This window comes from Ailuropoda melanoleuca, chromosome 12, assembly GCF_002007445.2.
Source record: "Ailuropoda melanoleuca isolate Jingjing chromosome 12, ASM200744v2, whole genome shotgun sequence".
Lineage (NCBI taxonomy): Eukaryota > Metazoa > Chordata > Mammalia > Carnivora > Ursidae > Ailuropoda > Ailuropoda melanoleuca.
The window spans coordinates 78,541,166-78,564,541 of record NC_048229.1 but is presented as its reverse complement, the minus strand read 5'-3'; the positions used below and the strand labels follow the sequence as shown (position 1 = coordinate 78,564,541).

The 23,376-nt window shown below is 47.5% G+C and overlaps 1 pseudogene; it reads left to right on the top strand.

The window, feature by feature from the left end:
* The first annotated feature begins 4,763 nt into the window (after positions 1-4,763).
* On the top strand, positions 4,764-21,847 carry LOC100470066 (annotated as a pseudogene).
* Positions 21,848-23,376: the final 1,529 nt, after the last annotated feature.

The window sequence follows — 23,376 nt, the reverse complement described above, 5'->3', positions numbered from 1 at the left end:
TCTCCCAGGAGAAGTTTCAGGATCTGGGTTACCGTGTGGAAGGATATGCACTTGAAGTTTTTGAACATTTTCCCCAATCGCCTTCCAGAGGGGCTGTGGACATTTTATGCTCCTGCCGATGGTGCGTGAGAGGCCCGGTCCTCCTGCACCCGGACCAACATGGGCCGTTGCTCTGTGACAATCCGACAAACCAGCAGGCATCTTGCTACTGTTACTTGCATCTTCCTGAGCAGTAGTGAGGTGGGCAAAATGCAGCATTTTTTCGCAAACTGTAATTACAAGCTATTTCATGTCTTCTTTTTTTTTAATATTTTATTTATTTATTTGACAGAGAGATAGCCAGCGAGAGAGGGAACACAAGCAGGAGGAGTGGGAGAGGAAGAAGCAGGCTCACAGCGGAGGAGCCTGATGTGGGGCTCAATCCCACAACGCCGGGATCACGCCCTGAGCCGAAGGCAGGCGCTTAACCGCTATGCCACCCAGGCGCCCCTATTTCACGTCTTCTTATTTGAATTCCCTGTCCATTTCCTTGGCTCACTTTTACCTTGCCCTTTATTAATTTGTAGGTTTTTAAAAATAGACCTTTATTCTTTGTCACGTATTGCAAACATGCTTTCTCGGTTGGTCATTTTAACTTCATGAATGGTATTTTGTTTTGCTTTTCTGTACAGAGCTTTTGGATTCTCAGGGAATCAGATCTATGAAGCTTTTAGTTAGTGCTTCCAGACGTCGTGTCATGGTCATAAAAGATTCCTCCACCTCAAGATCATAAAACATTCACCCCAATTCTCTTCAAGTAGTTCTGTGTCTGTGTTTCCCAGGTAAATATTTCATTCTCTCCTAAATTTATTTTGATATAAGAAGTTGGGTGTGGACCCCACTTTTTACCCCAAATGGCCAGCCAGTTGTCTCAAAATCTTACTTTCCCCCACTGACTTAAAATGCCTCCTCTGACAGTCCTCATTTGTGAGGTCATTTCTGCATTCTTAATTTTTCCCTGGTCCATCTACCCGGGTCTGCCTTGTTATGCGCGCAGTTTGGACATTCACACATTTCCTGGGACCCCAGGCCAGGAAAAACCCATCATTGCTCCCTCTCAGCACAACCAAACCCTGAACAGACACCTGAAGCAGCTATGTGGGAACCCCAACAAGTCAGCAACAGCAGGTGGATTCGGGGGGTGGGGCATAAAAATTCACAGAACAACTGGTAAGGTGATGAGCTTCCTGAGTTTTTTCCCTCCTTACTTCCAGACTTTACTATAGGGAAGCCCAAATCCTGGAACTACATAGTTGGGCGTGGACAGGAAAAAGCTCTAAGACAAATACTCTCTTTCTGCTCTGAGGACTGGGAAGGGGGGTCCTGAAGAACAGAGAGTGGGTTAGACCCCCTTTCTGCTCTTTTCTTCTCACCATCCTGCCCCTACCCCAAAGTAGCCCCCATCACGGATCTGCTCTCCCATGGTAGTGCCAGTGCCTGTGGAAGACTGCAGACAACCAAACTGAGGGAAAACCCTTCCTTCTGGCCCGAGGTGCCAGGAAAGAGGGCCCTGGCAGTCCCAAGTCTCTTCTCTTTCTTGCTTCTTGCTGCTATACCCTGAGGCTAGAACTGTGCGGTACTGCAGGAAAGCTAAGCCCCGTCCTCCCTCAGGGGAGGAGGGATCTGGAGAAAGGATCCTTTAAAGCTGTGGAGAAAACCCGATGCTCACCCCAAGCTGCACACGTACATGATTGACCGACAGCACACTCAAAGGCCTTGAGAACGGAACCACAGTGCAGCCAGCTACAGTCCCAGACTGGCCACTGGGCTGTGTGCACGTGAAGTGACAAGGTTTATGCTATAGAGGCTTTGGAAACTAAACAAACTCGGAACCACAGCCCACAGAAGGTAGGTCAGTACTTAGCAGTCTGAACCTAACCAGATTGGTAACCTGCTAAAACAGAAAAAGAAATATTCTCCAGAGGAATTTAGCAAGAACTAGAGTTTCATAACATAATATTCAAAATGTACGGGATACAATCCAAAATTCTTTGACATACAAAGAATCAAGAAAATCTCAACAACTGTCAAACCCAAGATGATCCAGATGTTGGAATTCTCACAGCCTTTCCAGCAGCTAGTAAAATCATGCTTCATGAAGTAAGGGGGAGTGCTCAGAACAGAGTAAAGACAGAAGTTCTCAGCAAAGAAATAGAAGCTATACAAAAGAATCAAACAGAAACTTTAAAACTAAAAAATTCAACAACAGAAATAAAAAATTTCACAGCTCAATTACAGAATAGATGATAGGAGTAAGAATCAGTGAGATTTAAAGCAGATCAATAGGAAGGATCTTATCTGAACAACAGAGAAAAAGGGGTTTTGAAAAAATGAACAGAGACACAGGGGACTGTAGGAAAATATCAAAAGTTTTAATATTCCTGTCATTGGAGTCCCAGAAGGACAGGAGAAAGGAAACGGCACATAAGAAATATTCAAAGAAACAATAGTGGAAAACTTCCCCAATTTGGTGAAAGACATAAATGTACAGATTGAAGAAATGCAATAAATCCTAAGGAAGATAAACCCAAAGAAATCCACACTCTGACATATCATAATCATACCGATATGACCAAAGGTAAAGGGGAAAAGTATTGTAAGCAGCCAGAGAAAAGGCACATATTACACATAAGGGAACCATGACCTGAAAGATTGGAGATTTCTCACGGCAAACAACGGATACCAGAAAAGAGTGGAAGAACATTTTTTTAAGTGCCGATAGAAAATAACTACTAACCCATAACTCTAGAGTAGAAACATTCTTCAGAAATAAAAATGAAGGGGTGCCTGGGTGGCTCAGATGGTTAAGTGTCTGCCTTAGGCTTGGGTCGTGGTCCCGGGATCCTGGGATTGAGCCCCGTGTGGGGATCCCTGCTTGGTGGGGAGCCTGCTTCTCCCTCTCCCTCTACTGTTCCCCCTACTTATACTCTCGCTGTCAAATAAATAAAAACTTAAGAAAGAAAGAAAGAAAGAAAGAAAGAAAGAAAGAAAGAAAGAAAGAAGGAAGGAAGGAAGGAAGGAAGGAAGGAAGGAAGGAAGGAAGGAAAGAAAGAAAGAAAGAAAAAAAGAAAGAAAGAAAGAAAGAAAGAAAGAGAAAGAAAGAAAAAAGTAAAGTAAAAGACATTATTAAATGAAACAAAACTAGAATTCACTGTCAGTAAACCTTCTGTAAAAGACATGCTAAGAAAGATATTCAAGTGACAGGAAAATAACTGAGGGAAACTTGGAACTTCAGGAATAAAGGAAGAGCAACAGAAATGGTGACTCTAATAAACATCCTTCTTTGCTTCTTTAAACTATGAATGACAGTTGAAAGGAAAAACTATAATATTTTCTGATGAGGTTTTTGATGTATGTAGATAAAGTGGTTCTGACAAGTACAACACAAAGCAGGGGGAAGGACAAGAATATCTATGATCATAAGTTTTCTACATTTTTTCTGAAGTGGTAAATTATTAGCCCTAAGTAACTGGATAAAACCCTAGGTAGGTATGTATATTGTAAACCCTGGAGCAACCGCTTAAAAATGATACAAAGAAATATAGTCAAAGCCCATAAGCAAATTAACATGGCATACTAAAAGAAATATTCAAATAATCCAGAAGAAGATAGGAATGGAGAAAGAGAAACAAAAATCAGAGAAATAAACGAAAAACAAATAACAAACTGCTACCACAATTCAGCCATATCAATAATTACATTAAATGTAAATAGTCGAATACATGAATTAAAAGACAGAGATTGTCAGATTGAATTTTTAAAATATCCAACTGTATGCTATCTACAAAGAATCCACTTCAAATATAATGGCATAAAAAGGCTTAAAAGTTAGAGGATGGAAAAACATAAATCATGAAAACATTAATTAAAAGAAAGCTACTCATAAGTTTAAACACGGGGTTCTCATATGACCCAGCAATTGTATTTCTAGATATATAAGCAAAAGAAATGAAAACCTGTTTTCACCCAAAAACTTGTACATGAATTTTTCTAGCAGCATTACTCAAAATAAACAAAAAGTGGTAACAACCCAAATGCCCATCAACTGATGAAATGATAAATAAAATACGCCCATACCATGGAGTATTATTCAGCCATAGTAAGTAATGAAATACCGACACAGGCTATAACACGGATGACTCTTGAAAATATTACGCTAAGTGAAAGAAGCCACACACACACACACACACACACACACACACAATTGTATGATTTCATTTATATGAAGTGTCAAAAGTAGGTAAATTTATTGAGTCAGAAAATAGATTAGTGGTTGCTTAGGGCTCAGACAGGAGTAGGAGGGAAATGGGTATTGATCCCTAATGGGTACAGAGTTCCTTTTGAGGGTACAAAATTGTTACAAAATAGATTATGCAATGCTTTCACACCCTGTGAATATACTGAAAAAAACACTGAATTGTATAGTTTAAATGAATTTTATGGTATATGGATGATAGCTCAATAAAACTGTTTATATTAGGAAGGAAAGCTAGAGTGGCTATATTAATATCAGACAAAATAGCTTCAGAACAAGGAAAATTACCAAAGATAAAGAGGAATAATATATGGTGACGAAGGCCCATTCATCCAGAAGACGTAACAATCCTAAATGTGTATGCACCTAACAGCAGAGAATGAAAATGCATGAAAAAGCAGGCAGTGCTGGGGCTAAGCCCGTGTGCCAGGGGGCGTGGGCAGCAGCTGCAGCAAGAAAGGTTGGGGTGATGTCTCACACCATTTTGCCGGTACAGCCTACCAAGAGGCCAGAGGTAGAACTTGGGCGGACTCTGAGTCTGTGAATGAATGCATGGAAGGCGTCTCTACAACGTACGAAGAACATGTGAATCCAACAGTCCTTCCGTTGCCTAGGACACCAGTCAGGTGTTCGATCTCCGGTGATCTGGCAGACCTCAGCCTTGCTTACCGAGCTGACTCCCAGACATAGCAGCCTTACAACAAAGACTGGGTTAAAGAGAAGATCCACATGCCCCTTTGTCAGCTGACCCAACAGGCTGGGAAGGAGCTGACTTGGCAGCAGTGGGGGGAGGGGCAGGCTTGGAACACAGGTGCACATAGTAGGCTGTGCCGGAAGTCTTGTGTTATAGTAATCCTGCTCTCATTTCGGCACACTATGGCCAGGGTTGAATGTGTCTGATGACACATGAAGATCTTGTTCCATATGAAACCCTCATTATCCCCTTCCTCCCCTTCTTTTTTTTAATTAAACATTTTTATAATTTGCCCTTTGTCAGTTAATGTTGGTTCCAATCCTACAAACTTTTCATATCTGCTTTATTGCATTCACTGTACTAGCTCTTCTTCAGGGGGTGGGAGGGTGGTAACAGTTTAGTTATGTCCTTGAAATAAAGTCATAGTGAAAAACAAATGTTCTTTAGTTTCAGAAGAAAATATGTGAAGAAATAAATGGTAGACATGAAAGCAGAAATAGACAGCTTCTAAAATTATACTAGGAGATGTCAACACTCCGCTCTCAATAATTGATAAAGCAACTAGCCAGAAAATCATGAAGAATACAGAAGACCTGAAAAACCAACATGCAACCAACTTGTCCCACTAACATTTCTAGAGCCCTCCATCCAACAACAGAACACAGTTTCTTCTGAAGTGCACACGGATTTCCATCAGCATAGACCATAGCCTAAGTCACACAAGAAAACTTAACAAGTCTAAAATAATGGAAATCATACAAAGCATGTTCCCTGCCCATAATGGAATTAAACTACAAATTAATGACAGAAAGATATTTACAAAATCCCCCTAAATATTTGGGAATTAAACAACATACTTCTAAATAATCCCTGGGTCATAAAGTAAATCACAAGGGAAATTATAAATATTTTGAATGGAAGGAAAATGAAAATACAACTTATCAAAATCTGTGGGATGCCAGTAAAGCAGTGCTTAGAGGGAAGTTTAGAGATATTAAATGTTTATGTTAGAAAAGAAGATGGTTTTCAAATAAATAATCTAAGCTTCCACCTTAAGAAACTAGGGGGAAAAAAAGAAGAGCAAATTAAACCCAAAGCAAGCAAAAGGAGGGCAACAAATAATAATAAAGATAAGTATGAGTTGCATGGAAAACAGAAAAACAATAGATAAAAATCAATAAAACCAAAAGTTGGTTTTGTGAAAAGATCAAGAAAATTGATAAAACTCTAGCCAGAGTGAGCAAGAAAAAAAAAAAAAGGATAGACAAAGTTACCAAAATAAAGGATAGCATACAGATCCCAGAGACATTGAAAGAAGAGCAGACTGGAGCACCTGGGTGACTCAGTCAGTTTAGCATCTGCCTTCTGATCAGGTCATGATCCCGGGGTCCTGGGATCGAGTCCCACGTCAGGCTCCCTGCTCGGCAAGGAGTCTGCTTCTCCCTCTACCTGCCCCTCCCCCTGCTCGTGTTTTTTCTCTCTCTCTCTCAAATAAATAAAATCTTTTTAAAAATAAAAAAATAAATTGCCATTTCTACCCAAGAACAAGTCATCTTTTATGCCTTTAATGGAGTCATCAATATTTCTCACTTTGGGTCCTGCATGACTTTTTGTGAAAATTTTTTATGGATTTTTATGCATTTTGTTATTACTGTGGATGAAATGTTTTCTTTTCCATTACAATTTTTAAATTATCATTATTGGCTTACAGAGAAAATAGAGCTTTCTGAATACGTATTCTGTAAGTAGCCACCCCGTCGATCTCCTCTCCTGTTACTAATATCAATCATTGAATAATGCGAGGACACGCGGTGCTGGCATCACCCACAGATAGTGAGATAGTGACTGCTCTTTCCTCCACTTATATGTCTGACTTCCTTTTTTAATCACGATGACTAACGCCTTGAAAACCATGTTAAGTAATTCCACTTTTATTTTCTAGGTTCCACCCACTCAGAGGAGACGGAACCACCATCAGCCTCCTGGTCTCAAGGGCCATTTTTCTGAACAGAGAAACAGAGAGTGGGGTCTGTGTCTCAATTTCTCACAGCAACTTTCCAATAATGAAAAGCGAATGACTCCGTGATGTCAAAGATAGAAAAAGGAAGAAACCAAGCCACTCCCCATTCTTCCACTGGACAAATGAACCCTCCACCCTCTCTCCTGCTACCTCTCTGTGCTTGTCCTGCAGGACACAGACTTGGCCGGCGTCATAACCTAGGAAATGTCCATTCAGAGGTGGGAAGCACGGACTCCTAGACCCACAGTCACATGGGCACACCCCTATCTCTCCAGCCAAAGTGTGGGTTAAACAAATTGGTGACAGGGCCGAACCGGAGCGGCAGGCTCCTGCAGGACCCCTAGGACATGAAATCAGGGAGAAGGGCTGGGCAGTGGTAGCTGGCCCCAGCTCCCTCGCAACCCCCAAGGCTGGCCACGCCGGCGAGGAAGAGAAATGTGCAGGGACGCTTCCAGCTCTGATGTCACACATCTGTCTCTTGGGAAACACTGGGCAGGACAATGCGGATGGGGGTTGGGCCATCACAGCAAGACAGCTGAGAAGCAATTCCAGGTCCTTCCAGATCATGAAATCATCTGCTCTTCAAGTTGGAAAGGACCGGAGGGTGACCTAACATAACTTCCCACCCCTTGCTGGAATCCCCTCTAGAACACCCATGGGGGCCTCTTTGAATTATTCCAGAAATAAGACATTTGCTATCTCAAACAGCAGTTTGTTTTTTTAATAGTTTAATGTCCAGAAAACTCTTACATTGAGACAAAGTCTGTTTCAATTCAAATCACTTTCAAAAGCTGAGGTGAGGCCGTCCTCAGTGACAGCACAGACAGAGTGTCCCTCCCAGCATGTGACTGTGAGGGGATGGTGCTGGTATTTATAAAAACCTCCTTGACATACGCTATATTCTTACATGGAGTCCAGTAGAAAAAATCTATAGAAATTCATAAGTGGGAGGCTCATAATCACAGATTTTGTTCCAAAAGTTCTCCTGTAGTAGTTTCCTTTTTTTTGGTTAAGATTTTTATTATTTATTTATTTGTCAGAGAGCAAGAGCACAAGCTGGGGGAGCTGCAGGCAGAGGGAGAAGCAGGCTCCCCGCTGAGCAGGGAGCCCGACGTGGGGCTCGATCCCAAGACTCTGGGATCATGACCTGAGCCGAAGGCAGACACTTGACTGACTGAGCCACCCAGGCGTCCCTATTGCATTTGTTTTCTAATTTGAAAAACAATCTTAAAGATAGCGGGGGTGCGAAATAAAAATGGTGAGTTTAGGAAAAATGTTTTGAAACAGCGGGCACGTTCTCATGCCAGTCCAAAAAAAAAAAAAATCGGTAAGTTTGCAATGCGATTTTGTGGCCATCCTATTAAACAAAGCAGGGGGGAAATGAATAGGAATGGTTAAATATTTTCTCTGTTTTGGATGGCTGCTATGACAAATTACCAAAAACTTACTGGCCTAAAACAATGCGAGTTTATTATTTTACAGTCCTAAAGGGCAAATTTCCGAGGTGTCGGTGGGGCTACACTCCTTTCTGGAGGACAATCTTTTTCCCCACCTTTTCCAGCCTCCGGAGGCGCCTGAACTTCTAGACTCGAGCCCCTTCCTCCACCTTCAAGGTGGGGGCCCTGCAGCTCCACTGACCCTCTCCTGCCTTTCTCGGCGACTTTTAAGGACCCTGCGATTGCACAGCGCCCACCTGGATAACGCAGGCCACCCTCCCCGTCTCAAGGTCAGCTGATAAGCGCTCTTCATTTCCCTTTGCCGTGCTGCTTGACATAGTCATGGGTCACAGGGTTAGGGTGTGGGCATCTGTGGGGGCCGTTCTTCTCCCTGCCACGAGGATTTATTCAATTGCCAATACTTGAGAAAAAGACCCAAAGGAAGATAAGCAAGGGCGTACCATTTAGTTGAGACTCCAGAGGACTTTCCAGAGTGCCCGAGCCTGTTGTCACTGGTTAGTTCTGCTCTCCATGAGCTCAGGTCGATGCCTGTAGCTCTCTGCTTTCACGTGATCCCCACCTCTCTTGCTGTATCAGTCCAATAAAGGATTGGTGATGGGTTGCTATTTGTAAAGTGGAATGAACAGGGGAGGCTGACTTTTCTCCAGGTAAATGGGCAAGATTTGAAAGAAATCGTGCGAGAGACAGTGTAAGTGTGCACTCGGGAGAGAGCGGGAGTAAAGGGGAGATCGAAGGAAGATGGGAAGGCACCCGGGGGCCCAGCATGTGCCTGACCCTCCCAAGAGGATGGGACGGAGGGGAGGCTGACTGACCTGCTGGTCTGCACGCCCCCAGGGCACCTTCACTTCCAACACAGAGCGTTAGCTGGGTGGGTCCCCAAAAGGAAGACCTTGGGGGGGGGGCACACTCTCCTTTCCTGGGTGTGCAAGTCACACTGAACTGATCCTCAGGCTTTTGAAAGCCCTGGCGGGCCAAAGCTGAGAAAGCTGTCATTTAAAACTTGTTAGCAGGGGCACAACCTGGGCGGCTCAGTCCGTGAAGCTTCTGCCTTTGGCTCTGGTCGTGATCCCAGGGTCCTCGGATCGAGTCCCATGTGGGCTCCCTGTTCAGCAGAGAGTCTGCTTCTCCCTCTCCCTCTGCTCTTGCACACTCTCTCTCAAATAAATAAATAAATCTTTTTTTAAAAATAAATAAATAAATAAATAAATAACACTTGTGAGCAGCTTCAGTTTAGAAATGGGGTGTGGTTAAAACACCAGGCGAGGACACTAAGCCTCAGAAAACAAACAGTTCAGTGGAGAAGGTGACAGACCCCCATTCTTCATCCCAAGACTGATTCCATCCAGCCTTGTGTGTTTTCCGTGGGTCCACCTGGCAGTTCTCCAGTGCTGGTGCAGGTACGCCAGGGTGAGACAGCCTTCATAATATGGAGCGAAAATGTCCTTTCTTTTAGGAATAATGACGCTGCTGTATGGTAGTTGGGTTTTTTTTTTTAAGATTTTATTTATTCATTTGAGAGAGAGAGACAAGAGAGCACAAGCAGGGGGAGGGGCAGAGGGAGAGAGAGAAGCAGTCTCCCTGCTGAGCAGGGAGCCCGACGCAGGGGGTCGACCCCAGGATGTGGAGATCGTGACCTGAGCCAAAGGCAGACGCCCAACCATCTGAGCCATCCCGCAGTTGGTTTTCTAAACAACCTTACTGCAGAGTTAAAGTATCAACTCCCCCGCGCAACACGGCTTTTTCCCCCTACTGCTCTTTGAAACACAAAAGAGTCGGAAGTCCTTGACAACGCCATATGTGATAAAATGTATCCTATATGAAAGTAGAATACAAGATGAGAGTATCTGTACGTTTGTATGCATGTGATGACGACTAAATAGGAAGATGAAAATAGGGTTTTATGGTGGCAGGAACAGAAGTGCTTTTCCCTTTCTCCTCTTACACACTGCGGGGTGCATGTCCTCATGCCTCGAGCTGGAAATGCGGGGATGGACAGGTGTGTAACATGAGATCACTGACAGCTGATGAACTGTAAACTGTATTAATTACTGTGCCCAGGAACAGAAATTCACCTGGGAAGACTCACGCCTGATATTTGGATAACCCAAGAAAATGTAAGCTATTCCTGGAAATTAGAAAGTATTCCTAAAATGCTGTGACAAGGAGGACTGTGTTTGAAACCAGCAGCTCCCTACCCAAGTGTGAGTCAGAGCTGTTTCTGGACATCGTAGAGCTGAGACGTAGAAGAGAAAGAAACACCAAACTAGGGGCGCCTGCGTGGCGCAGCGGTTGAGCGTCTGCCTTCGGCTCAGGGCGTGATCCCGGGCGTTGTGGGTTCGAGCCCCACGTCAGGCTCTTCTGCTATGAGCCTGCTTCTTCCTCTCCCACTCCCCCTGCTTGTGTTCCCTCTCTCGCTGGCTGTCTCTATCTCTGTCCAATAAATAAATAAAATCTTAAAAAAAAAAAAAAAGAAAAAGAAAAAGAAATGCCAAACTAGGAGCAAGGTATATATTTCAGATTGCGCTATCTCATTCTCAAAAGTCCGTTAGGCTCTTTTGGCTGCTTGTTTGCATAAGTTAACAATTTTTAAATGGGCTCCAGCTATTAATGCTTTGGCCAAAGCACACTACAAACTTGCACAAAATTAGACTATAGTCCTCAGGGGGACGGGAATAGTCTAATCGGCACCCCAGATGAATACATTATTTGATAAAGTGTGAAAGTGTTTTCATGAGAGGCACTATACTTTCGTCTTACTCTTCCTAATAAAATCAAAACAGAATCGAGTCTAGAAGCAGATCCACATACGTATGGCCACTTGATTTTCTATAAAGGCAACCAGGCAATTCAATAAAGAAAGAATGATCTTTTCAGCTAATGGTACTGGAATGACTGGGTATCCGCATGGAAATTTTAAAACGAACCCTGATTCATATCATATACAAAAAAATGAACCCAGAGAAGGCCTAAGACACAAATGTAAGAGCTGCAAGTATGAAACTTCTAGAAGAAACACAGGAGAAAACCTAAGTGACCTTAGGTTAGCCCAAGTTTTCTTAAATAAGACATTAAAAAGCACAAACTATAAAAGAAATACTTGACAAACTGGGCTTCATTGACATCAAAAATTTTGCTCTTCAAATGACACTGTTAAGACAATGAAAAGGCAAGCCGCAAAAAAATATTTGCAAAACATGTATTTGACCAAGGACTTGGATCCAGAATATATATATTAAAAAAACCCTGCAACTCAATCATAAAAGAAAAACATTTAAAAAATGGTCAAAGGATCCGAACAGACATTTCATCAAAGCAGATACACAGATGGCAAGTAAGCCCAGGGAAACATCACTGGTCCTCAGGGATGTACATGGTAATGCCGCAAAGGATCCCCCCTGTGGTGGCTGAAGGGCTTAAAGGGAAAGCCTGACCACAGCCAGTGCTGGTGAGGACGGACCAGGGAGCAGCTGGGACCCCCAGCCACCACTGCCAGGAAGGCAGGATGGCGTGGCCACTACGGAAAACAGTTGGGCAGCTCCTGAAGACTGAACCATAAACACCCCCAGCAAGTCTACCTACAAGTATTTCAGAAACACAAAAACAAAACAAAACAAACAAACAAAAAACCCCAGAAAACAGATGTCCATATAAATACTTGGAATGTGATAGCAGCTCTCTTTGGAGTCTCCAAACACTGGAAACAACCCAAGTGGCCACTAAATGATCCACAAATTGTGATGTCTCTGGAGGCCCCACAGAGTGGCGTTCAGGCATCCGAAGGACAAGTTACCGAGCACACGACAGTGTGCATGAATCTGAAAAGCATTATAGTAAGTTTTAAAAGCCAGACATAAAAGACTACATACTGTAAGATTCCGGGTATAAAGGAGTATTTTTTTTAAAAAGGCCAAATGCAGAGAGGGAGAGAGAGCAGATCAGGGCTTGCCAGGGAGCTGGGGCTGCAGGGAGGAGATGAGGGGAGGAAACTTTGGGATGATGGAAATATCCCCTTACGGTGTGATCGCAGTGCTTACACGGCTGCGCACGTTGGTCAAAAGGTATCGGTTTTACACTTGAAATGGGTGGATTTCCTGGTACCTGAATGATACATAGACAGAGCTGACCCCAAAAAAGCATCCAGTCTACACTCAAGGGCAAGTCATACACTGCAGTCCCCAGGAGGCAGTCATCAGGAAAGCAAGATTTCAGTTTCATTTTGCCAGAAGATTCCTCTAAGTTTAGGCGAGTGAAAGCAAAACATTGCGCAGAATTTTCAGAGTTTTCCCGATGCCTCCCCCCACCCCCAGGCCCCTAGCCTGACCATGGCAGCTCTCCCAGCACGGGGCTGGGACTCTTGGTTTTTCTACTGATTAGAGGGGCGTGACCACATGCTTGCAGGGGTTTTGGCTCTCAGCTGCCCTGTCAGCATGTACTTTCCAAGCTGTGTTCCCCAGTGCACACCCCAGACCTGCAGCCTCGGCCGGCCACGTGTGCTCACACGGCCCTCAGGCTCCTGCTTCTGGTGACACCTGGCCGACATTTACATCAAGGGCAGTCTTGAAGAGAGAAGGGCCCTCCAAGGACCCACCACAGGTGACACGCTTGGAAGGGAAAAGGGAACACCAGGACCAGGCGCACAGCTCAGATCTCAGCTTCCCAAAAGGAATCACCCACCCTCAGAAATGGTTTGGCACAACCCAAGACTGGGCCTGGCACCTCCCCCAGACTGTTTGTCCCCAGTGAATAGCGCTGCCCCGTGCTCCAGCCCCCAAGACACTGTCGTTGGCCTTACGCATGGCTACAGCCTCACTGAAGGTCACCTGGGTGTCTTAGCTGTTCCCCACAAATGCCCACACCCGACCAGTCCTTGTCGGTGCACGTTCTTGGATGCCCAGACCACACTCCCCCTGACAGTTCGCTCCTGCTCCAAATTCTTTTCCTCACCCCGGTAGTGCAGGGCCTCAGACTGCTCCTAGAAAGGCCTCTGCTGGACGAGGCAGAGAGGCCCAGGCAGCTCCCCTGCGCCCCACCTCCACCAGGTCCCATGCAAAGCCAGAAGACAGCCTGTATGGGACTGGGTCCTCCAAGGACAGTCAGCGGCCAGCAAGCTGCCATACTCCGTGGTGAAAGCCCAGTTAGTGGCAAACGCACTCAGCGAGGCCAGGCAGGTGTACGCGGTCACCAGGGAGCCCCTCACCGATAGAGCCACCCCAATGCACCCAGGCACCTAGAACCTCCTCTCAAAGCCACGCAAGGCGCTCTGCCACCACCGCAGGAGAGGCTGCACGGTGAGCGTCCAGAGGGAGGCGGCACGGGGTGCACAATGACCCATGATACCCTCTCCTGTTTGGATAAGGCGGAATCAAAAAGGATGCTTCATATGGAAAAGATCAAACTCAGGGCTGAGAGCTGAACTTCACTTTTCCATTTCCACAATTTGCCCAAAGGCCACATCTCACACACTAGTTGCAGCTCAAGAAAAAAAGGGGGGAGCTTTTTCCATCGGAGAAGTTCCCAGTCAAAGACTTTTCCTGCAGAGCTCAGTCGGGGACAAACGGAGTCCGTGTCCTCCAGCCAGTCCTTGGAGTCACACAAGGCTCTGTTGACATTTGGGGCCAGATCATCCTTTGCGGTGGGGCCGTTTTGTGTGCAGGTGTGGACAGAGCAGCGTCCCCGGCCTCCGCCCACTGGATGCTGGGGGCACCCCTTCCCCAGCTGTGTCCACCGCAAGTGTCTCCAGACACTGCCCAGTGTCCCCCCGGGGCAGAAGCACTGGGTGGAAACCGCTGAGCTTTGTTTCTTCCCTTTGCTTCAGTCCCCTTCAGGTCTCTTCCCCTCGCTCCGCCTCTCCCCTCTCCCCACTTCCTTCAAACCTGCCCCTGGACCACAGTCCCCCCCTTGGGACTGTTCTGGAGCCAACATGCCCTCCCCCAGTCCCAGAAAAGAAGGTGTCTCTCCACAATGGCCGAGGCAAGATCTCTCCCACATGACACCACTCCCAGCACAGGGTCCCGAGGAGAGGTCGGTGGCTTCTGAAATGACACGGTGCTATTGTCCCTGGGTGAGTGCCAGCCCAGCAGGGAACAGCCAAGACCTGTCTGCCAGGTGTCACCCGCGTGTCCTTGCGATGGGTTGGGGATCTCCGACTTGAGGACACCCACCTTTGCCCGCCACCGCCCAGGCCCTCTGGGGGGGGTCTGAGGAGCAGAGACCCAGAGCACCAGAAATCCCTAGGGAGGGCTTTTCCCCACCCAGCTCGGAGTATCAGACTGGCAGGATTCACAAGAAACTGACAAGAAAGGAAACTGAACCGTCAGGCCCACTTCCCATCAGCAGGACCTACCGCAGTAGGAAACCGGGGGAGTCCCTCGGGCTGCCTGAGTCACAGTGTGGCCCATGAAAGGTATCGAGATCATACCTGTCAGGAGCAACCAGCAGCACAGACAAGACTTGGTCTTCAAAGCCCTGAGCCCTGCTTTTCTCCCATCAGCTGTCTTCAGGGGCCAAGACTAACTGGGCTCCGTCATAGTCCCTAGGTCTGAATTTGTTCAGTATCAGATATTGCTGTGTCCTTGTCACCGCTGATCAATTCCAACAAGAAAGCAAGTGTCTTGAGGTCTCATACGTCACAAACCCCGTCTCTTGGGCACATGGCAGACACTTGTGCTGTAAGCATGAATATGATGCTGATGGGAGAATTTTGCCTTCAAGATGAAGAGCGTTCATGATAAGTTCTCTCTTCAGACAAGAGTCCCTAGTGGGGGGATCCGGGCTGAGACAGACAGCTTTAGGCGCTCAGTGCTCACGCGCACCCCCCACCTGCCCCTCAACCCCCACCGCGTGGTGCATGAGATCAGACTACAGTTCAGGGCAGGAAAGAAAGTACATTGCGGTTTACCTGGGTTCTGGTGGGAATGCTGTGAGTGCTGTGAATGTAATAAACTCCTCCACTCCCACCTCCGAATCAGGCACCCTCAATCCGAGGTGGGAGGCCCTTCCCACTCTGTCGAAAAGGAAGGGGAACGTGCTCCCACGGTGCTCCCCACTCAGCAGACACCAAACCTGGCTAAATGCCACACTCTGCGCTCCATCCTGGACCCGGCGGCTGACCGCAGCTGGGGAGGGCCTGTGTCTCTGAGGCCTGTGACCCTCAGCAAGCCTTCCTGCTGTCCACTGACCATACCCACTTCTCGTTTCTTCCCCTCTCTCTAGACAGCTGTCCCAGACATTCTCTCCTCAAGCCTCCAGCTCCTCGACCACTGGGAGAACTAGAGAACAGGGAGCCTGGCCACAGAGATGGGGGCGAGGTCTGACCGCAGGCAGGCCCTTCACGGAGGATTCACACCCCCAGCTCCCGGCTCCCAGACCTGGCACTGCCCACAGTGCGATGTCACCCATGGAGGCCACAGTACTTGCCCAAATGTGCTGCCCCAAGACTGGCTGGCAAGCCCCTGAGGTTAGCAGCGCAGTGTTGGTATCTCTCCCTCTCTTACTAGACAAATGGATGGCCTACAAGTGGATAGGGATGGATAAAAGGAGAGAAATTTTCAATTTGAGGATAATTAGTCAATATTTCTTTCTAAGTCCCAGGAACATAGCTATGAACAAGCAGAGGGAGCTTTGAAAAGGGCACATATGCAGGATTACAAACTGTGTGGGTCCCCCTGGGAAGGACAGAAGTGGGAGGGAGCAGGGAGAGGGACAGAGATGCGACTGAGTTAAGGACCTGGAGATACGAGGTTGTGCGGGGTGGCCCAGGGGCCACGTAATTCCCAGGGTCCTTAGAAGAGGGAGGCAGAGGGTCCGGGTCAGAGAGACATTGGAAGTAGCTGGGTTACAGGCCCTGTGTCAGAGGAGTGACCCTGAGCCAAGGGACATGCGCCCCTCTAGAAGCCGGAAAAGACCAGAAACAGGTTCATCCTGGAACCCCCAGAAGGAACGCAGCCCTGATGACACATTGATTTTAACCCACTGAGACCATCATCAGACTTCTGACCTCCACACCATGCAGAAACAAACGTGTGGTTTTAAGCCACTAGATTTGTGGTGATTTGTCACAGAAGCCCCAGGAAACCAGCCCAGGACCTTAGGTGTCTTCCCCTCCCACCCATTCCTTGAATGACGAGAAACAAAGAGGAAAATAAGGGACTGCTGGAAGACAGCAAGGCAACGCACAGCAGACGCCAAATGCAATGCACATGTAGGGAGCACCCCAAGGCCTGAACAGGCCTTTTCCTAGCAGGGGTCCAGCCGGAAACTCCCAGGTTACAGGAACAGAACAATCTGGAACAAAGCCTCTCAATCAACCCCCAGAACAAGAGTGGCTTATGCAAGGCACCACTTTGTTCAGCTACGCCAACAGCCCCACAAGAAAAGACGAAGGGTGGGGAGCAGATAAGTGCCGTGCACAGAGCTGCCCCAGGCTTAGGCCTCTTGGAGTGCTTCTAGAAGGTTCTAGAGGGCACTTACTACGAGGGGCTCTACACACAGCAAGCAGTTAGGATGCAACTCCATTTAGCCACAAGGGACTTTGAGGTCCTGACCCACAGGCCAGGCCCTGGCAGGTCCTGAGATGGGAAGATGAGTAGACACAGCGTGAGCCCTCAGGTCACTCATGACAAGAGTAAACACAACAAAATGCTGCAGGGGGCACATAAAAGATGTTGCTTCCAAAAGTTTTAGGTGTACTTGGGGTACCTGGGTGGCTCTGTCAGTTGAGCATCTGACCCTTGATCTCAGCTTAGGCCTCGATCTCAGGGTCGTGAATTCAAGTCCCACGTTGGGCTCACACAGAGCATGGAGCCTACTTAAAAAAACACAGACACTAAGTTTTAGCTGTACAGACAAGCAATATTTTATGGTTTTCCCACTGTGTTTTCCGTCCCAGAAAAATTCCAAACATTGACAAAAAATTTTTTTTAATTTTAAGTAGGCTCCATTCCTAACGTGGGGCTTGAACTCATGACCCCAAGATTCAGAGTCACAGGCTCTACCAACTGAACTGGCCATGTGCGCAGAACATTCCTCTTCATAGTCTGAACGTCTTTTACTTTGAAGAGACAGATGAAGGGTGTGCATTTTCATGTTTATTTATAAGGTAAATAATATGTGTATAGTACAAAGAAAGAAATTATACCGATCTACGATCTACAGGTAGCCACTTCTTAAGTCCAAAAATGAAAGTAGCAATTTGGAATTTGTGCCTTGATGGAAAAGCAGGAGTCCTCCCTAAGTTGGACCACTCATCAAAGCACGCTACCCCAGGATGTCTGCGCCATACAGAGTATTTCCGTGGCCGTGCTCCATCTCACTGCAAATTATTGCCACGTATTAAGACAATACAACCCTCAACCCACTAAATGAGACATATGAGCTCCACCTCAATGTGCCACCAGCTATGTGTCTGGGTTGTGAAGTGTCTCCTCCGCCCTCCAGCTCTTCTGGTCCCAACAGGACTCAGGACACCTGACATGAGGACTGCGGGAAGGTGCTGGCGTCTCTCCCCTTCTAAACGTTAGCACAGTTAATCTCCTTTTCAGGCAAATGGAAATATAAATGGAGTCTCACATTTTCTTTCCTGACCCCACTGCCCCACCTGAGCCCCCTCCGGGGAGGCAAAACCTAGAATCCTCCCATCCTAGGACACGTTGGAGAAAGGAGGCGGTGTGGTGGCTGCTCCGTGGGATTGTTGGGGAACCGACACTCACTGCTTGGCACCATCCGGAGTGGAGCGGAGGATACGCAGACTCTCTCCCTGATAGACTGGAGCCAGGAGCCCTTCAGTGCATCAGGTGGACTCCTGGAAAGTCCAGGGGACCCTAGAACGTCCCGGGTTTTATTCCGCCTCTACCAGGGATCGGCCACATCATCTGGGCAGATGTTAGAATAATGACGCCCTCAGGGTGGCTGGGGGCTCAATCATTAAGCATCTGCCTTCGGCTCAGGTCATGATCTCAGGGTCCTGGGATTGAGCCCTCCATCGGGCTCCCTGATCAATGGGAAGCCTGCTTCTCCCTCTCCCACTCGCCCTGCTTGTGTTCCCTCTCTCGCTGTGTCTCTCTCTGTCAAATAAATAAAATCTTAAAAAAAAAAAAAGAATAATGACACCCTCCACCAGTCATGCTCCCTGCGTTCTCCCTGCTTAGCCCTGTGGCTCTGCTGCTCCTCCCATCCCTAGTTGGATGAGGGCCTCAGGACATCTCTGACCAGTGCAGTGGAGCAGGAATGACGTGTAACGTCCAAACTGAGGCAGGTCCTACTTCACGCTCTTGGGACACACTCACCATCATTTGAAGATGCCCAGGAGGAAAGGCTTCCTGCAGGCTGCTGCCACATGAGTGAGCCAGGTGAGACCAGCCAAGGATCACCAGTCCACCCATAGAATCCCAAGGAGTAAGAAGTCAGTGCCATTTTAGACTACTGAGTCAGAGGTCATTTCTTACGCAGCAGTGCTCACTGATACATAAGTCTAGCCTGTGTATTCCTCGTCAGTGCGTCTGTTTCCTTATGGAACATGAGTTTGAATAGATGGTCTCTAGGCCCCCTAATGCTCTGAAGTCACATTATTGAATAAAGCAGTGAAGACGGTCGGTCAGAGAGAGCAGCCCTCAGGAGCAAGCTGGAGTCTGTCCCACTCCAAGGACACTGGTGAGGAGGAACACCAGTCCACCCCAGCCACAGCCACAGAGCATGGGGCGCAGTGCCGGGGACAGGAGAGCTCAGCCACCAAGAGCACAGTCCGATGGACCTGCGGTCAAGCCCTGCTCCACTAGACCTGCCGTGTGCCCTTCTCAAAAGCCCTCTGACCGCCCCGAGCCTGTGTCCTTCTCTGCAGACCACAGACAGAAATAATCACCTCACACAGCCGGGGTAACGACGGCACGAGCTAAGGGAAGTACCTGGTGCCCAGGAGGAACGGAACACAGTGGCGGTAACCCACACACCTGAGCTGAGTCACGTGAGGGTGACCACCTCCAGCAAGAAAGAGCGCAAGTCAGGTGGTTCCGATCATGCCCACAACTTGAATGGTTAGCACTGTTATGTGCCAAGCCCTTGGTACAAACTCTGTACTTCACAGAGCCCAGACAGAACGGGAAACTGGAGGGTGACTCCCATCGTTTCAGACGGATGAGCACAAACGTTGGAGTAAGTCGTCAGTGTTGGCTGCACATTCCTCCAGCCGTAAACTGATGACTCTGGGCTCCCCATCTAAGCAGAAGGGTACTTTTAAAAGCAGCAGTCCCAAGTCACTGGTACCTCCCAGTGGTTGGGTCATTCTATTTTTCCCTGGTCCTTCTCTAAACGCTTAACTTCCCCATTGTGGAATCTCATTGAGTTGACCTCTGACTTAAGGCTTATTTCCAGAAGCATTTAGACTTTTTGCTCTGAAAGTCTTTCTCCAAAATAAATATTTCATTACGCCATTGACTCTTATCTTTTCTGGCTGTAGGAGGGGATCGCACAGAAGCTGTACGTACTTCACGATAGCACTGGGCTCCCAAACTACAGCTGCCCTGGGGGCACGAAGTCTCCGTCTCCCCACCTAAATGCAGGCATGTTGTGAAATCCAGGGTGTAGAGGGATGTTCAGAAAATAGCTTCTTGAACAGGGCTTCCTTCCTGTGGCCAATTTCATGTAGACATGTCACAATTGCAGGGAGAAAAAAAAAGAGAGGTTAAAAAAATACACTGGATTTGCTGAAAAAGTTATTTCTTGTAAAAGCTTCTCCCTTCCACTTAGGAAGGACATGAACAAGCAGATTCCGAGGTGTCCTAAATTTGTGAAGGTAAAGAAAACCTCACTTCAGCAAGGGTTCTGTGCCTGAGCCAGCAATGCTTTGCCCAACCTCGGCATGAAATCACATGAGAAGGGTTGATCAAACCAAACCCCAGTACTCACCACTGGCTATACTCATGACCTGTCCATTGGGCTGTTGGAACACTTCTCATGACATTAAAAAAAAAGGAATGGAATGGGGTCCTTGCTGGATCAGACTGAGATCTGGGTGGATCTTGCACTCCTGAATACAGCCCTTATGTGTTTCCCTGCAGGCCAGTGGTGGTGAACCTCTCCGCATCTCCATGCGGTGTCCTGGTTTCATAATTCACTCTCGACAGTGGCGGTTCTAGCCTGACAGTTATAGTTGCTCATCTCTTTGAAGGTAATATTCCATTGTGTTCTGCTTGAATAAGTACGCTGGGATAAGTGGACATCCATATGGATGAGATTGGACCCCTACTTCACACCATATATGGGCATACCTTGTTTTACTGCACTTCCCAGATATTGCATTTTTTACAAACTGAGGGTTTGTGGCAACCCTGTGAGGAGCGTGTCTACCCAGGCCATTTTTCAAACAGCATTTTCTCACTTCTTGTCTCTGTCTCACATTTCAGTAATTCGCACAGTATTTCAAACTTTTTCATTACATTTGTTAGGGTGAACTGTGATCAGTGATTACGACTCACTGAAAGTATTTTTTAGCAATAAAGTATGTTTAAATTAAGGTACATACATTTTTTAGACATTGGGCTATTACACAGCTAATAGACTACAGTATAGTGTAAATGCACATTTTATGTGCACTGGTAACCAAAAAATTCATTTGACCCACTCTACTGCAATGTTCGCTTTATTGTGATACTCACTTAATCGTGGAGGTCTGCAACAAAGCCACCCCGCCTCTGAGGTTTGCCTGTATTCTCCTGGGTGGGCTCCTTCTACTTAGCCCCGGGCTGAGATTCATCCACGCTGCTGTGAGGAGCCTAAGTCTGCTCTTTGCTGTCTCTGAGTAACATCCCATCGTACAAAATTCCACAGTCCGTTCTCCATTCTCTGGTGGATGGACCCCTGGACTATTTGTAGCGTTTGGTACTTCTGAATGAAATTGCTGTGTCTCTCCCTATGCCCACAGGCACACCTCTAAGAGCTAAACGGAGCACTACGGAAAGTCAAGCCACTACCACCAAGTAAACTGGGGCCTCAGCTCCTGGTTCCTCCCCTCATGGCAGAAACCCGCTGAGTCCAGCTCTGACACCCAGTCTTTCGCCACCTGGCTTCCCTCCACGCCCTGGAGTCAGGCAGTTTTTCTGCCCTAAATACACAGTCTAGGACCCCCAACAAATACTTGCTGATGGTTTTTCTGTTTTCCTTCCCACTAGCTCTCTACAGTATCTGATCTGCAGGCTCCCTTTGGCTTCTGTGAAGTCGCCCAATCCTCCATGTGCAGTGAGACCTTGTGGCTCCTTCCCGCTCAGACACACCTGAGGTCCGCCACTCCGGCTCAGGCCTTCTCCTATGCCCCTCCCGTGATCCTTCCAACCCCACTCTCCAGCCGCTGGCTCCAGGGCACAGCTGAGACCATCAGCGACCCCTGGATCTAAAGGCGGTCCCCAAGCCCTCCCCATCACCCTTCTCAGAAAGCTCTGCCTGTACCCCTGAAACCAATGCAAGGAGCCAGGTCTGCTCGGCACGTGGAGAGCAGTGCCGGACACACAGGACATTTCCAACCAACTCTGGTGGACAGAGTCCTCACACTGGTGCTGGATGTGGGGAGACCCGCCCTGCAACCACCCAGCGGGACACTCTAGGGCCCGGGGAGCTGGAATGACTAGCACTGCGGCAGACAGGAAGACCTGCCCCCCTGGACCGCTCCCAAACTGCCTCCGAGTCTGCCCAAGGCCTGGGCTCAGGGTCATCTGGAACGTGTCTTACTCCCACGGACGCATGTGTGGCGCTGACTGCTCTGTGACCCAGACAGAGTGTAGCCCGGCACACCCTGCCCGCAGAAGGGCTTGGGTAAATACTTGCAGGAGAGGACAGGGACCACGAGAGAGCCTCTGGGAGGAGGACCGCCAAAGACCAAGACCTCCTCACCAGACAACATATGAAGATGAGATGTCCAGATCATGGGAATTGTTTTCTTGAGAGCAAATCCAACGACAAGGCCTTGAAGGACATGGGCCAGAGAGGTGCGGTGAGGATGGGGAGTCAGAAAAACCACCTAAAGGGACAAGCCAATGAGCTGGATGCAGAAGGCCTCCTTCAGGTTAAAGAGTGGTGCTCCGCGCAAGCTGATGCGTCCAAAGATTGTGTGGGAACTTGGCCAGGAGAGGAAATCCACGCTTCCTCACAAATCAGCCGCGTGCCAAGTAAGGTCTCGGTCAAACGAAGGTCATACCCTTGACTCGGTTGCTCTTGACCACAGACCGTGGGCCTTTCCTGACCAACACAGGGTGCGGAATAATATACAGGATTTATTTCGGGATAAACATTTTTCCATGAAGTGAGACTCCCCCCATTCTTCCATCAGCACTCTGAAGTTCAGAAGTGGGAACTTTCAGAGGCAGCTGGCTGATTCAGTCTGTAGAGCGTGTGAGTCCTCATCTTAGGGGTGTGAGTTCGAGCCCCATGTTGGGTATAGAGATTACTTCAAAATAAAATTTCCTTTTTTTCTTTTTTCTTTTAAGATTTTATTTATTTGGGGCGCCTGGGTGGCATAGCGGTTAAGCGTGTGCCTTCAGCTCAGGGCATGATCCAGGGAGCCTGCTTCTTCCTCTCCCACTCCCCCTGCTTGTGTTCCCTCTCTCGCTGGCTGTCTCTATCTCTGTCGAATAAATAAATAAAATCTTAAAAAAAAAAGATTTTATTTGACAGAAAGAGAGCACTCAAGAGAAAGCACAAGCAGGGGGTGCTGCAGAGGGAGAAGACTCCCCACTGAGCAGGGAGCCCAACACAGGGCTGATCCTAGGATCTGGAGATCAGGACCTGAGCCGAAGGCAGACACTTAACCGACTGAGCCACCCAGGCGCCCCAAAAATAAAATATTTAAAGAAAAGTGGGAACTTTTGGAAGCCACGCCAAGTGGCAAACACTGAACCCATCAGGCGATGTCAGTAGCCAGACACAAGCT